The sequence below is a fragment of the Phyllobates terribilis genome, unplaced genomic scaffold (genome assembly GCF_046119375.1).
Source record: "Phyllobates terribilis strain yellow unplaced genomic scaffold, ASM4611937v1 Scaffold_9__5_contigs__length_417890890, whole genome shotgun sequence".
Taxonomy (NCBI): Eukaryota; Metazoa; Chordata; class Amphibia; order Anura; family Dendrobatidae; genus Phyllobates; species Phyllobates terribilis.
In genome coordinates, this window is record NW_027362769.1 from 307,339,068 (window position 1) to 307,352,338 (window position 13,271).

Below are 13,271 nucleotides of genomic sequence, written 5' to 3' on the forward strand. Positions count from 1 at the left end.
CTCGCTGTTCACAATTAAAGAGGAGGCATTGCAGGCACAGTATGATGAGGAACCATGCAGGGTGATGCCAAACAGCCCAGCTGCATCTCATCCCAACGCGGATTGGGTGATGAGGAGGATGAAGAGGTGCTGTTTTCCTGCGCTACAGACGGTATTACCCACACAAATGTCACAGTCTGTTCAGCATGGATGGCCTGAGGAAAGGGAGGACAAGGAGGAGGAGAGCATGGACAGTCGTCCTCTTGGTCAGGACAGGGAAGACTTGGCTGTTACCAGTCTGGTCGAAAAGGCTGACTTTATGTTCCTCTGCCTTTTCCGTGACCCACGCATTGTACACATTTCGGCTGACAGTACTTACTGGTTGGTCACACTTCCAGACCCACACTACAAGGAGAACTTTTCATCTCTCCTTCCCGCGGCGGTGAGGTCTAGTAAAAAGTTGCAGTACCAGAAGGCCCTGGTTGAGGAATTAAAAAATTCCCATCGGAAGATGCTGAAGGCAGAGGTCATAAATTCCTTGGACAACCAAAGAGTATAGGCGAGTATAGGTGAGGGAGACACAAACCAGATACACCAGAGCCAGGGGAACACTGTCAAAGTTGTGGGACAGTTTTCCCAGACCCTCCCAGCGCCCAGGCCCTGATGCGCGGGGTACTCTGAAGAGGAGGAAAAAGTTTTGGAAAATGCTGAAGTGTTTTGCCGACCGTACCAATGTCCTCCATGATTCCTCTGTGCCATATAATTATTGGGCATCCAAGCTGGACATGTGTCAAGAACTGGCTCTCTGTGCCTTGGAGGTCCTGGCCTGCCCTGCCACTAGGTTTTTGTCAGAGCGGGTATTTAGTGCCGCCATGGGCATTATAACTGATCGGCACATCCGCCGCTCTTGCCGTGTTTCAGCAGCGTTTGCATCTTCCGGCTCACAGACTGGTGTGTGATGTCCCCTCGCATTGGAACTCTACACTGCAGATGTTGGGAAGGATTTGTGATCAGAAGAGAGCAGTTGTTGAGTACCAGCATCAACAAGGCCCTCGGTATTCAGTTCAGACTCCACACAAGACTTCAGGAGTGGACATGGATGTCAGACATATGTACCATCCTCCAAAACTTTGAGGACTCCACCACGATGGTGAGCGGCGATGACACCATAATTATAATAGTGTCACCATCCCGCTTCTCTGTCTTCTGAAACACTCTCTGCTCACAATCAAAGAGGATGGAGTAAGGAACCATACAGGGTGATTACACACAGCCAAGCCTCAGCTCATCCCAACATGGATTGGGTGACAATGAGAGAGAGGAGAAGGACGAGGAAGAATAGCAGCTAGTTTCATGCGCTATAGACTGTATTACCTGCACAACTGTCATACTGTCTGTTCAGCGTGGATGGCCTGAGGACAGAGAGGAGGAGGAGAGCATGGTCAGTCATCCTCTTGGTGAGGACATGGAAGTTTTGCCTGTTAGCAGTCTGGCACGCATGACTGAGTTTGTTAGGTTGCTATTCCCATGACCCTTGCGTTTTCAAAATTTTGGGTGACAGTCTTTACTGGTGGGTGACACTTCTAGACCCATGCTACAAGGAGAACTTTATATATCTCTTATTCCTGAGGCGGACAGGTCTACAAAAATGGGGCAGTACCAAAAGGCCCTTGTTGAGGAACTATTAAAAAAATTCCTATCTGAAAACGCTTGCGGCAGAGGTCACAGTTCGTTGGACAACCAAGGACTACAGGCGAGAGAGACAACTTCAATCTAGCAGAGGCAGGGGAACACTGTCAAAGTTCTGGGAGAATTTTCTCAGCCCCTCCCATCGCACAGGCCCTGAGGCGCGGGGTACTCTCACAAGGAGTGCAAAGTTTGGAAGGAAGCTGAGGGAGTACCTTGCCGACCGTACCAACGTCCTCCGTTATTCCCCTGTGCCTTATAATTATTGGGTATCCAAGCTGGATACGTGGAATAAATTGGCTCTCTACGCCTTGAAGGTCCTGTCTTGCCCTGCCGCCAGCGTTTTATCAGAGTGGGTTTTTAGTGCCGCTGGTGAAATTATAACTGAAAAGCGCATCCGCCTGTCAATGAACAAGGGCTGGATTGGGCCAGACTTCTCAACACTATTGGATGATAGCAGCAGAACAAACACAATCCACTGGCTTTTTTTGGGTGGGGTGGGGGGGTCTATTCCTAAGCACCTCTTCACACCCAGACATGGGTATACGCTTTCTGAGTTTGTCTATTTTTTGTTGTCCTCCTCTTTCTCTTTCTCCTCATCCTCTGCCACCATATCACCAGGGTGACCGAGATGCAACACCCACATAATTTTTTTTAAGGGTGTTTATGACCAAGTAGAAATTTTTTTTTTTAGAGGCCTACCTTTAACATTCTGTATGTTATACAGTATGTTCATGTACACCCCCAGGGGTAAATGTTTTTCAGTATACATTACCAAGTATATGAGACCCACTCCTTAACAATGGTAACAATTTTTTTAATAAGTAATTCCTCTACATCTCTTCAAAGGGAACAAACAAGTCTCTAGACTATGATATTAGTTCAGGAAAACGAAGATATATGCTTCGGAATAAAAATAAATTTTTATTGAATAATCTTTTTCTTAAAAAAAAAAAATGAATTAAAATAGAGAACCAATTTAAAATTTCACATGTGGATCAACAATTCATGTAAGTAAAGTAGAAAACATATTGCATAGTCAATTCAAGCACACATGTAAATGAGGCAACAAACAATTGGATAGGAGCCATGAAAGAAAGGGGGGGGCGACAAGCTGCAATGCATTTGTCTTGGACCTAGGATTGCATAAAACATTAACTAATATATACATACAGTACAGACCAAAAGTTTGGACACACCTCATTTAAAGATTTTTCTGTATTTTCATGACTATGAAAATTGTACATTCACACTGAAGGCATCAAAACTATGAATGAACACATGTGGAATTATATACTTAACAAAAAAGTGTGAAACAACTGAAAATATGTCTTCTATTCTAGGTTCTTCAAAGTAGCCACCTTTTGCTTTGATGACTGCTTTGCACACTCTTGGCATTCTCTTGATGAGCTTCAAGAGGTAGTCACCGGAAATGGTTTTCATTTCACAGGTGTGCCCTGTCAGGTTTAATAAGTGGGATTTCTTGCCTTATAAATGGGGTCGGGACCATCAGTTGTGTTGTGCAGAAGTCTGGTGGATACACAGCTGATATTCCTACTGAATAGACTGTTAGAATTTGTATTATGGCAATAAAAAAGCAGCTAAGTAAAGAAAAACGAGTGTCCATCATTACTTTAAGAAATGAAGGTCAGTCAGTGTGAAAAATTGGGAAAACTTTGAAAGTGTCCAAGTGCAGTTGCAAAAACCATCAAGCGCTACAAAGAAAATGGCTCATATGAGGACCGCCTCAGGAAAGGAAAATCAAGAGTCACCTCTGCTTCTGAGGATAACTTTATCCGAGTCACCAGCCTCAGAAATCACAGGTTAACAGCAGCTCAGATTAGAGACCAGGTCAATGCCACATCATTACTTTCATTTCTTAAAGTAATGATGGCCACTAGTTTTTCTTTACTTGGCTGAATTTTCTTGCCAAAATACAAATTCTAACAGTCTATTCAGTAGGACTATAAGCTGTGTGTAGCGCCGGCGTCCCTGCCCTCTGCTAGGCAGGGACGCTGTTCCCCTCACCTCTCTGCTCCGTGCCCGGCGTCCTCCTCCTGCTCTGCTGGCAGCGCGCGCTCCTTCCTGGCCACTGTGCTTAGGGCGCGCGCGCTCTCCCTCCCTCTTAAAGGGGCCGCGCGCGCCGTCCTAAGGAGTCCCCGGCCAATGGCCGGAGGATCCCTCCATATATAAGGCACCTCCTCCAAAATGGAGGTGCCCGAGCAATGTTGTTGCACTGTTCACTACTCTGCTTCAGCCCTCAGGTCCCGTTGCCAGTTACCTGCCAGATTCCTGCCTTATTCCTGCCTGATTTTCTGCTACCTGCCTGCTAGCCTGAGGTCCGACGGTCTGCCTTATTACTCCTGTCAGTCTGTCTATGGACCAGCTTGCCCGCTCACCTGGGAGCGCACATCTGCTACCTGCCTGCTAGCCTACCTGGAGGCTCCGCCGTCACGTGCTGTGACCACCCGCCTGTCCAGAGACTTCTGCCCGCTCACCTGGGAGCGCTCATCTGCTGCCTGTCGGCTAGCCTACCTGGAGGCTCTGCCGTCACGTGCTGTGACCACCCGCCTGTCCAGAGACTTCTGCTCGCTCACCTGGGAGCGCTCATCTGCCATCAGCCGCCACAGGTCATACCAACCCTTTACCTAGAGACTGCCCCGGTCACTTGCCGTGACCATCTGCCCGTTCATCCAGAGACTGCCCCGGTCACTTGCCGAGACCATCTGCCCGTTCATCCAGAGACTGTCCCGGTCACCTGCTGTGACTTCCTGCCCGTCTTCCCTGGTCGCCACCCGCTCCCTTACAAGGACCGCCCCCTTGTATAGTAGCTCAGAGGTTCCGCCTCCCAGACCCGTTACAGTTTGCTCGGGCCATGGAACCCGGTGGCACCCAAGCTCCCTTGCTCTCGGACCTGTGTCATGAACTGTCCCGTCAAAGGTCCCAACAGGAGTCCATCCTGGGTCACCTGCGGAATGTCAATACTCGCCTGGAAACTCTGACTGCTCCACCAGCAACCTCCGCCAGTGCCATGTCTCGCAATCCGGCAGCTCCGCTGCCCACTAATACCATGGTATCTTACCCCGGACCCCGGCTTTCTGCACCTCCTCGCTTCGGAGGCGACTCCGCCCAGGCTCGGGGCTTCATAAATAAGTGCACCCTGCACTTTGAACTATTGTCTCACCAGTTTAACTCCGACCGGGCCAAAATTGCATTCATCATGTCCCATCTCACCGGGGAGGCCCTGGCCTGGCTAAATCCTCTATGGGAGAGAGGAGACCCCCTGGTATCCAACTTGCCTGCTTTTCTCACGGCTTTCCGGAAAGTCTTCGACGAAACCGGACGGAAGACCTCATCCGCATCATCACTGCTACGCATCCGTCAGGGAAGTCTCACCGTGGGCCAATATGCCATACGGTTCCGTACCCTTGCCTCGGAGCTGGCCTGGGATAACGACGCTCTGGTATCCGTCTTCTGGGAGGGTCTGTCCGGCCGAATTAAAGATGAACTTGCCGGTCGGGACATTCCTACCACTCTCGATGACCTAATAACTCTTGCCACCCGGATTGACCTACGGTTCCAGGAGCGTGCCAAAGAGGTCACCCGTGAGAGGAGGTTACCACGTCTAGCTCCTACTTTTCAGAGACCCGTCACTCCCTCCGTCTCTACCCAGGTACACTCTCCTGAGCCTATGCAGGTCGACCAGACCAAGATGCTCAAAACCCGTCAGGACTTACGCCGTGCCGAGGGGAGCTGCTTCTACTGTGGCAGTAAGGAGCACCGGATCCGTGCCTGCCCGGAGAGGTCGGGAAACGCCTGTGTCTAGGTTCGCTCAGAGAGGTCGACCTAGACAAGAATAAATCCACTCCATCTCTGCTGTTGTCAGTCTCAATCGTCTGCGGGGAGAACCGTTATTTCGAACTAGCCCAACTTGACTCTGGAGCAGCCGGGAATCTTATTTCACAGTCCCTGGTAGAGAAATACCGCATCCCCACCAAACCTCTGGCTGTACCCTTGTCTGTTGCTGCCGTGGATGGGGGTCTCTTACCACGCCCCATCCAACTCATCACCGAATCCATTACTCTGCAGGTGGGAATGCTGCATTCTGAGAGTATCTCCTTTCATGTTCTGCCTGGACTCTCTCACGCCCTCTTGCTAGGCCTACCTTGGCTCCAGAGACATGCACCCGTGCTTGACTGGCAGACCGGAGAAGTCCTTCGCTGGGGACAGGACTGCCATAAGACCTGTCTGGTTCCCGTCCATCCCGTCCTTCTCCTACCCCAGCTAATCTACCCGGACTTCCGATTCCTTATTGGTCTTCTGCTGATGTCGTTAATAAAAAGGAGGCAGAGACACTACCCCCTCATAGACCATACGACTGCCCTATCGACTTGTTACCTGGTACTACTCCTCCCCGTGGGCGTATTTATCCATTATCCGCTGCTGAGACCCGGTCGATGTCCGAATATATTGAGGAGAATCTGGCCAGGGGATTCATCCGGAAATCTACCTCCCCGGCGGGAGCAGGCTTCTTTTTCGTCAAAAAGAAGGACGGCTCTCTCCGTCCCTGTATAGACTATAGAGGTCTTAACCAGATCACGGTGAAGAATAAGTACCCCCTTCCGCTCATTCCGGAGTTATTTGATCGTCTGAGGGGGGCTAGAATCTTCACCAAACTGGACCTCCGTGGGGCGTACAACCTGGTTCGTATCCGTCAGGGGGATGAATGGAAGACGGCATTCAACACCCGGGACGGCCACTATGAATATCTGGTAATGCCCTTCGGTCTCTGTAACGCTCCTGCCGTCTTTCAAGAGTTGGTCAATGACATCTTCCGGGACCTTCTCTACTCCTGCGTAGTGGTGTACCTGGACGACATCTTGGTCTTCTCTCCGGATCTCCAGACTCACCGGAGGGACGTTCGTCAGGTACTGCTCAGGCTCAGGCAGAATCACCTCTTCGCTAAATATGAGAAGTGCCTCTTTGAGCAGACCTCGCTTCCGTTTTTGGGCTACATTATTTCTCAGACCGGCCTACAAATGGATCCAGAGAAACTGTCTGCCATCGAGAAATGGCCTCGACCGGAGGGGTTGAAGACCATTCAGCGATTCCTGGGCTTCGCCAACTACTACCGCCTCTTCATACCACACTTCTCTTCCCGGACTGCCCCAATTTCCGCGCTCACCCGTAAGGGTACTAATCCCAAAGAGTGGCCGCCCGAAGCAGAGGAGGCCTTTCTTTCCCTAAAACAGGCCTTCTCTTCCGCCCCGGTGCTGCATCGCCCAGATGGCAACAAGCAGTTCTTCCTGGAAGTTGACGCCTCCTCCTCTGGAGCCGGAGCGGTACTTACTCAAAAATCATCTTCCGGGAGAATGGTAACTTGTGGCTTCTTCTCCAAACTCTTCTCCTCTTCTGAGCGCAACTATTCCATAGGAGACCGAGAGTTATTGGCCATCAAGCTGGCATTGGAGGAGTGGCGTTACCTACTCGAGGGGGCTCTTCACCCGGTAATAATTTACACTGACCACAAGAACTTGGCTTACCTCCAGCATGCCCAGAGACTTAACCCGCGCCAAGCCCGGTGGTCCTTGTTTTTTGCTCGCTTTGATTTTGTTCTTCATTTTCGCCCGGCTGACAAAAACGTCAAAGCAGACGCCCTGTCCCGATCCTTTCTGGTGTCCGATCTCGAGGAAGAACCTAAACATATCATCGATCCCGCCAGAGTAATGCAGGTGGCTCCCGTGAGTCTAAATCGTCTCCCTCCCGGTAAGACGTTTGTTTCAGTACCTGATCGGGAGAAGATCCTACACTGGGGCCATTCGTCTAAACTAGCTGGCCACGCCGGTCAGAAAAAGACCCTCCAGCTTATTGCCCGGCACTACTGGTGGCCTACCCTGCACAAGGACGTAATAGACTTTGTTTCTACCTGTGTGTCCTGCGCCCGCAACAAAGTCTCGAGACACCTGCCAGCCGGTCGCCTCCTTCCGCTTCCTGTGCCTGCTGCCCCCTGGCAGCATATTGCTATGGACTTCATAACTGATCTCCCCGTCTCTGCCGGTTGTACGGTCATTTGGGTGGTCGCTGACCGCTTTTCCAAGATGGCTCACTTTATTCCCCTGCCAGGCCTCCCGTCTGCACCCGAGCTGGCTAAAGACTTTATCCGCCACATCTTCCGTCTTCATGGCCTGCCCCTCCACATCGTGTCGGATCGTGGGGTACAGTTCACCTCACGTTTCTGGAGAGCCACTTGTAAACTGCTAGACGTCACCCTGGACTTCTCTTCCGCTTACCACCCACAGTCCAATGGTCAAGTGGAGCGGATCAATCAGAACCTGACCAGTTACCTCCGGCACTTCGTTAATGCCCATCATTCAGACTGGGTGGATCTCCTACCATGGGCCGAGTTCTCTTATAATAATCACCAGAGCGAATCCTCCTCCAAATTCCTGTTTTTTGTAGTCTTCGGTCAGCATCCTCGGATTCCTTTTCCTGTCTCCACCTCTGTGGACAACCCGGCTGCGGAATCTCTCGTTAGCAAATTTTCCTCCATTTGGGAGAGTACCCGATCCGCACTCCTTCAGTCGTCCGAACGGATGAAAAGACACGCTGACAAAAAACGCCTGGATCCTCCACAATTTCGTCCTGGAGATAAAGTCTGGCTCTCATCTAAATATGTCCGACTCAAGATACCTTCTTACAAGTTAGGGCCTCGGTTCATCGGTCCTCTGGAGGTCATCAGTCAGATCAACCCGGTGGCCTATAAATTGAAACTCCCGGCCAACTTACGGATCCCTAACTCCTTCCATGTATCTCTCCTCAAACCTGTGGTTCTTAACTCATTTTCCAAGTCTACAGGTACGCCTCCTGCTCCGGTTTCTGCTGAGGACGAGTTTGAGGTAGAGAACATTCTTGCCACCAAAAGGGTAAGAGGAAAGACCTTTTTTCTAGTAGATTGGAAGGGGTTTGGTCCTGAGGAGAGAACGTGGGAGCCCCGGGAGAACATCCATGCCCCTCTTATCCTTGCTAAATTTCTGTCTGGCCTAAAAAAGGGGGGGGCCTAAAGGGGGGGGTACTGTAGCGCCGGCGTCCCTGCCCTCTGCTAGGCAGGGACGCTGTTCCCCTCACCTCTCTGCTCCGTGCCCGGCGTTCTCCTCCCGCTCTGCTGGCAGCGCGCGCTCCTTCCCGGCCACTGTGCTTAGGGCGCGCGCGCACGCTCTCCCTCCCTCTTAAAGGGGCCACGCGCGCCGTCCTAAGGAGTCCCCGGCCAATGGCCGGAGGACTTCACCATATATAAGGCACCTCCTCCAAAATGGAGGTGCCCGAGCAATGTTGTTGCACTGTTCACTACTCTGCTTCAGCCCTCAGGTCCCGTTGCCAGTTACCTGCCAGATACCTGCCAGATTCCTGTCAGCTTGCTGTCTTATTCCTGCCTGATTTTCTGCTACCTGCCTGCTAGCCTGAGGTCCGACGGTCTGCCTTATTACTCCTGTCAGTCTGTCTATGGACCAGCTTGCCCGCTCACCTGGGAGCGCACATCTGCTACCTGTCTGCTAGCCTACCTGGAGGCTCTGCCGTCACGTGCTGTGACCACCCGCCTGTCCAGAGACTTCTGCCCGCTCACCTGGGAGCGCTCATCTGCTGCCTGTCTGCTAGCCTACCTGGAGGCTCTGCCGTCACGTGCTGTGACCACCCGCCTGTCCAGAGACTTCTGCTCGCTCACCTGGGAGCGCTCATCTGCCATCAGCCGCCACAGGTCGTACCAACCCTTTACCTAGAGACTGCCCCGGTCACTTGCCGTGACCATCTGCCCGTTCATCCAGAGACTGCCCCGGTCACTTGCCGTGACCATCTGCCCGTTCATCCAGAGACTGCCCCGGTCACTTGCCGTGACCTCCAGCCCGTTCACTCAGAGACTGTCCCGGTCACCTGCTGTGACTTCCTGCCCGTCTTCCCTGGTCGCCACCCGCTCCCTTACAAGGACCGCCCCCTTGTATAGTAGCTCAGAGGTTCCGCCTCCCAGACCCGTTACACTGTGTATCCACCAGACTTCTGCACAACACAACTGATGGTCCCAACCCCATTTATAAGGCAAGAAATCCCACTTATTAAACCTGACAGGGCACACCTGTGAAGTGAAAACCATTTCCAGTGACTACCTCTTGAAGCTCATCAAGAGAATGCCAAGAGTGTGCAAAGCAGTCATCAAAGCAAAAGGTGGCTACTTTGAAGAACCTAGAATATAAGACCTATTTTCAGTTGTTTCACACTTTTTTGTTAAGTATATAATTCCACATGTGTTAATTCATAGTTTTGATGCCTTCAGTGTGAATGTACAGTTTTCATAGTCATGAAAATACAGAAAAATCTTTAAATGAGAAGGTGTGTCCAAACTTTTGGTCTGTACTGTATATCTAACTATATATATATCTATATATATCTATATCTATCTATATCTATCTATCTATATCTATCTATCTATATCTATATCTATATCTATACACACACACACACACACACACACACACACACACACACACACACACACACAGTGCTGGCCAAAAAAATTGGCACCCCTGAAATTCTGTCAGATAATACGCAATTTCTTCCTGAAAATGATTGCAATCACAAATTCTTTCGTATTATTCTCTTCATTTAATTTGTCTTCAATGAAAAAAACACAAAAAGAATTGTCCTAAAGCCAAATTGGATATAATTCCACACCAAACCTAAAAAAGGGGGTGGACAAAAGTATTGGCACCCTTTGAAAAATCATGTGATGCATCTCTAATGCGTGTAATTAACAGCACCTGTAACTTACCTGTGGCACCTAACAGGTGTTGGCAATAACTAAATCACACTTGCAGCCAGTTAACATGGATTAAAGTTGACTCAACCTCTGTCCTGTGTCCTTGTGTGTACCACATTGAGCATGGAGAAAAGAAAGAAGACCAAAGAACTGTCTGAGGACTTGAGAAACCAAATTGTGAGGAAGCATGAGCAATCTCAAGGCTACAAGTCCATCTCCAAAGACCTGAATGTTCCGGTGTCTTCAGTGCTCAGTGTCATCAAGAAGTTTAAATCCCATGGCACTGTGGTTAACCTCCCTAGATGTTTACGGAAAAGAAAAATTGACGAGAGATTTCAACGCAAGATTGTGCGGATGGTGGATAAAGAACCTCGACTAACATCCAAACAAGTTCAAGCTGCCCTGCACTCCGAGGGTACAACAGTGTCAACCCGTACTATCTGTCGCGTCTGAATGAAAAGGGACTGTATGGTAGGATACCCAGGAAGACCCCACTTCTTACCCCGAGACATAAAAAAGCCAGGCTGGAGTTTGCCAAACTTACCTGAGAAAGCCTAAAACGTTTTGGAAGAATATTCTCTGGTCAGATGAGACAAAATTAGAGCTTTTTGGAAAAAAGCATCAACATAGAGTGTACAGGAAAAAAAAAAAAGAGGCTTTCAAAGAAAAGAACACGGTCCCTACAGTCAAACATGGCGGCGGTTCCCTGATGTTTTCGGATTGCTTTGCTGCCTCTGGCACTGGACTGCTTGACCGTGTGCATGGCATTATGAAGTCTGAAGACTACCAACAAATTTTGCAGCATAATGTAGGGCCCAGTGTGAGAAAGCTGGGTCTCCCTCAGAGGTCATGGGTCTTCCAGCAGGACAATGACCCAAAACACACTTCCAAAAGCACTATAAAATGGTTTGAGAGAAAGCACTGGAGACTTCTAAGGTGGCCAGCAATGAGTCCAGACCTGAATCCCATAGAACACCTGTGGAGAGATCTCAAAATGGTAGTTTGGAGAAGGCACCCTTCAAATATCAGGGACCTGGAGCAGTTTGCCAAAGAATAATGGTCTACAATTCCAGCAGAGCATTGTAAGAAACTCATTGATGGTTACCGGAAGCGGTTGTTCGCAGTTATTTTGGCTAAAGGTTGTGCAACCAAGTATTAGGCTGAGGGTGCCAATACTTTTGTCCGGCCCCTTTTTGGAGTTTTGTGTGAAATGATCAATGATTTGATTTTTGCTTCATTCTCTTTTGTGTTTTTTCCTTGCAAGCAAATTAAATTAAGAGAATAATACCAAAGAATTTGTGATTGCAATCATTTTCAGGAAGAAACTGAGTATTATCTGACAGAATTGCTCCTGATGAGGTTGCGGATGGTCTACTGTGGGATCTCCTCCCAGACCTGGACTAAAGCATCCGCCAACTCCTGGACAGTCTGTGGTGCAACATGACGTTGGTGGATGGAGCGAGACATGATGTCCCAGATGTGTTCAATCAGATTCAGGTCTGGGGAATGGGCGGGCCAGTACATAGCTTCAATGCGTTCATCTTGCAGGAACAGCTGACACACTCCAGCCACATGAGATCTGGCATTGTCCTGGATTAGGAGGAACCCAGGGCCAATCGCACCAGAATATGGTCTCACAAGGGGTCTGAGGATCTCATCTCTGTACCTAACGGCAGTCAGGATACCTCAGGCGAGCACATGGTGGGCTATGCGGCCCTCCAAAGAAATGCCACCCCACACCATTACTGACCCACTGCCAAACTGGTCATACTGAAGGATGTTGCAGGCAGCAGATCGCTCTCCACGGCGTCTCCAGACTCTGTCACATGTGCTCAGCGTGAACCTGCCTTCATCTGTGAAGAGCACAGGGCGCCAGAGGCGACTTTGTCAATCCTGTTGTTCTGTGGCAAATGCAAGCGTCCTGCACGGTGTTGGGCTGTGAGCACAACCCCCATCTGTGGGCTTCGGGCCCTCATACCACCCACATGGAGTCGGTTTCTAACCGTTTGTACACATGCACATTTGTGGTCTGCTGGGGGTCATTTTGCAGGGCTCTGGCAGTGCTCCTCCTGTTCCTCCTTGCACAAAGGCGGAGGTAGCGGTCCTGCTGCTGGGTTGCTGCCCTCCTACGGCCCCCTCCACGTCTCCTGGTAGCGCCTCCAGCCTCTGGACGCTATGCTGACAGACACAACAAACCTTCTTGTCACAGCTCGCATTGATGTGCCATCCTGGATTAGATGCACTACCTGAGCAACTTCTGTGGGTTGTAGAGTCCGTCTCATGCTACCACGAGTGTGAAAGCACAACCAAAATTCAAAAGTGACCAAAACATCAGCCATAAAGCATTGGTACTGAGATGTGGTCTGTGGTCACCACCCGCAGAACCACTCCTTTATTGAGTGGGTCTTGATAATTGCCAATAATTTCCATCTATTGTCTATTCCATTTGCACAACAGCATGTGAAATTGATTGTCAGTCAGTGTTGCTTACTAAGTGGACAGTTTGATTTCAGAGAAGTTTGATTTAAGTGGACTTATATTCTGTTTAAGTGATCCTTTTATTTTTTTGAGCAATATATATATATATATATATATATATATATATATATATATATATATATATATATATATATATATATATATATATATATATATATATATATATATATATATATATATATATATATATATATATATATATAATCCCCCACAGCCAGGTTTATTAAGGGCTGTACCCCAAAAAAGCATGTATGCTTATATGAATACAGAGGAGCCACATGTAGAACGATCTACAACAGTT

The 13,271-nt window shown here is 49.3% G+C and overlaps 1 protein-coding gene across 5 annotated transcripts in view; it reads right to left on the reverse strand.

Moving 5' to 3' along the window:
* The window catches only part of INPP1 (inositol polyphosphate-1-phosphatase), a 109,975-nt gene that overhangs the window by 19,589 nt on the left and 77,115 nt on the right, over nt 1–13,271 (reverse strand). The gene's annotated exons all lie outside the window — the stretch shown is intronic.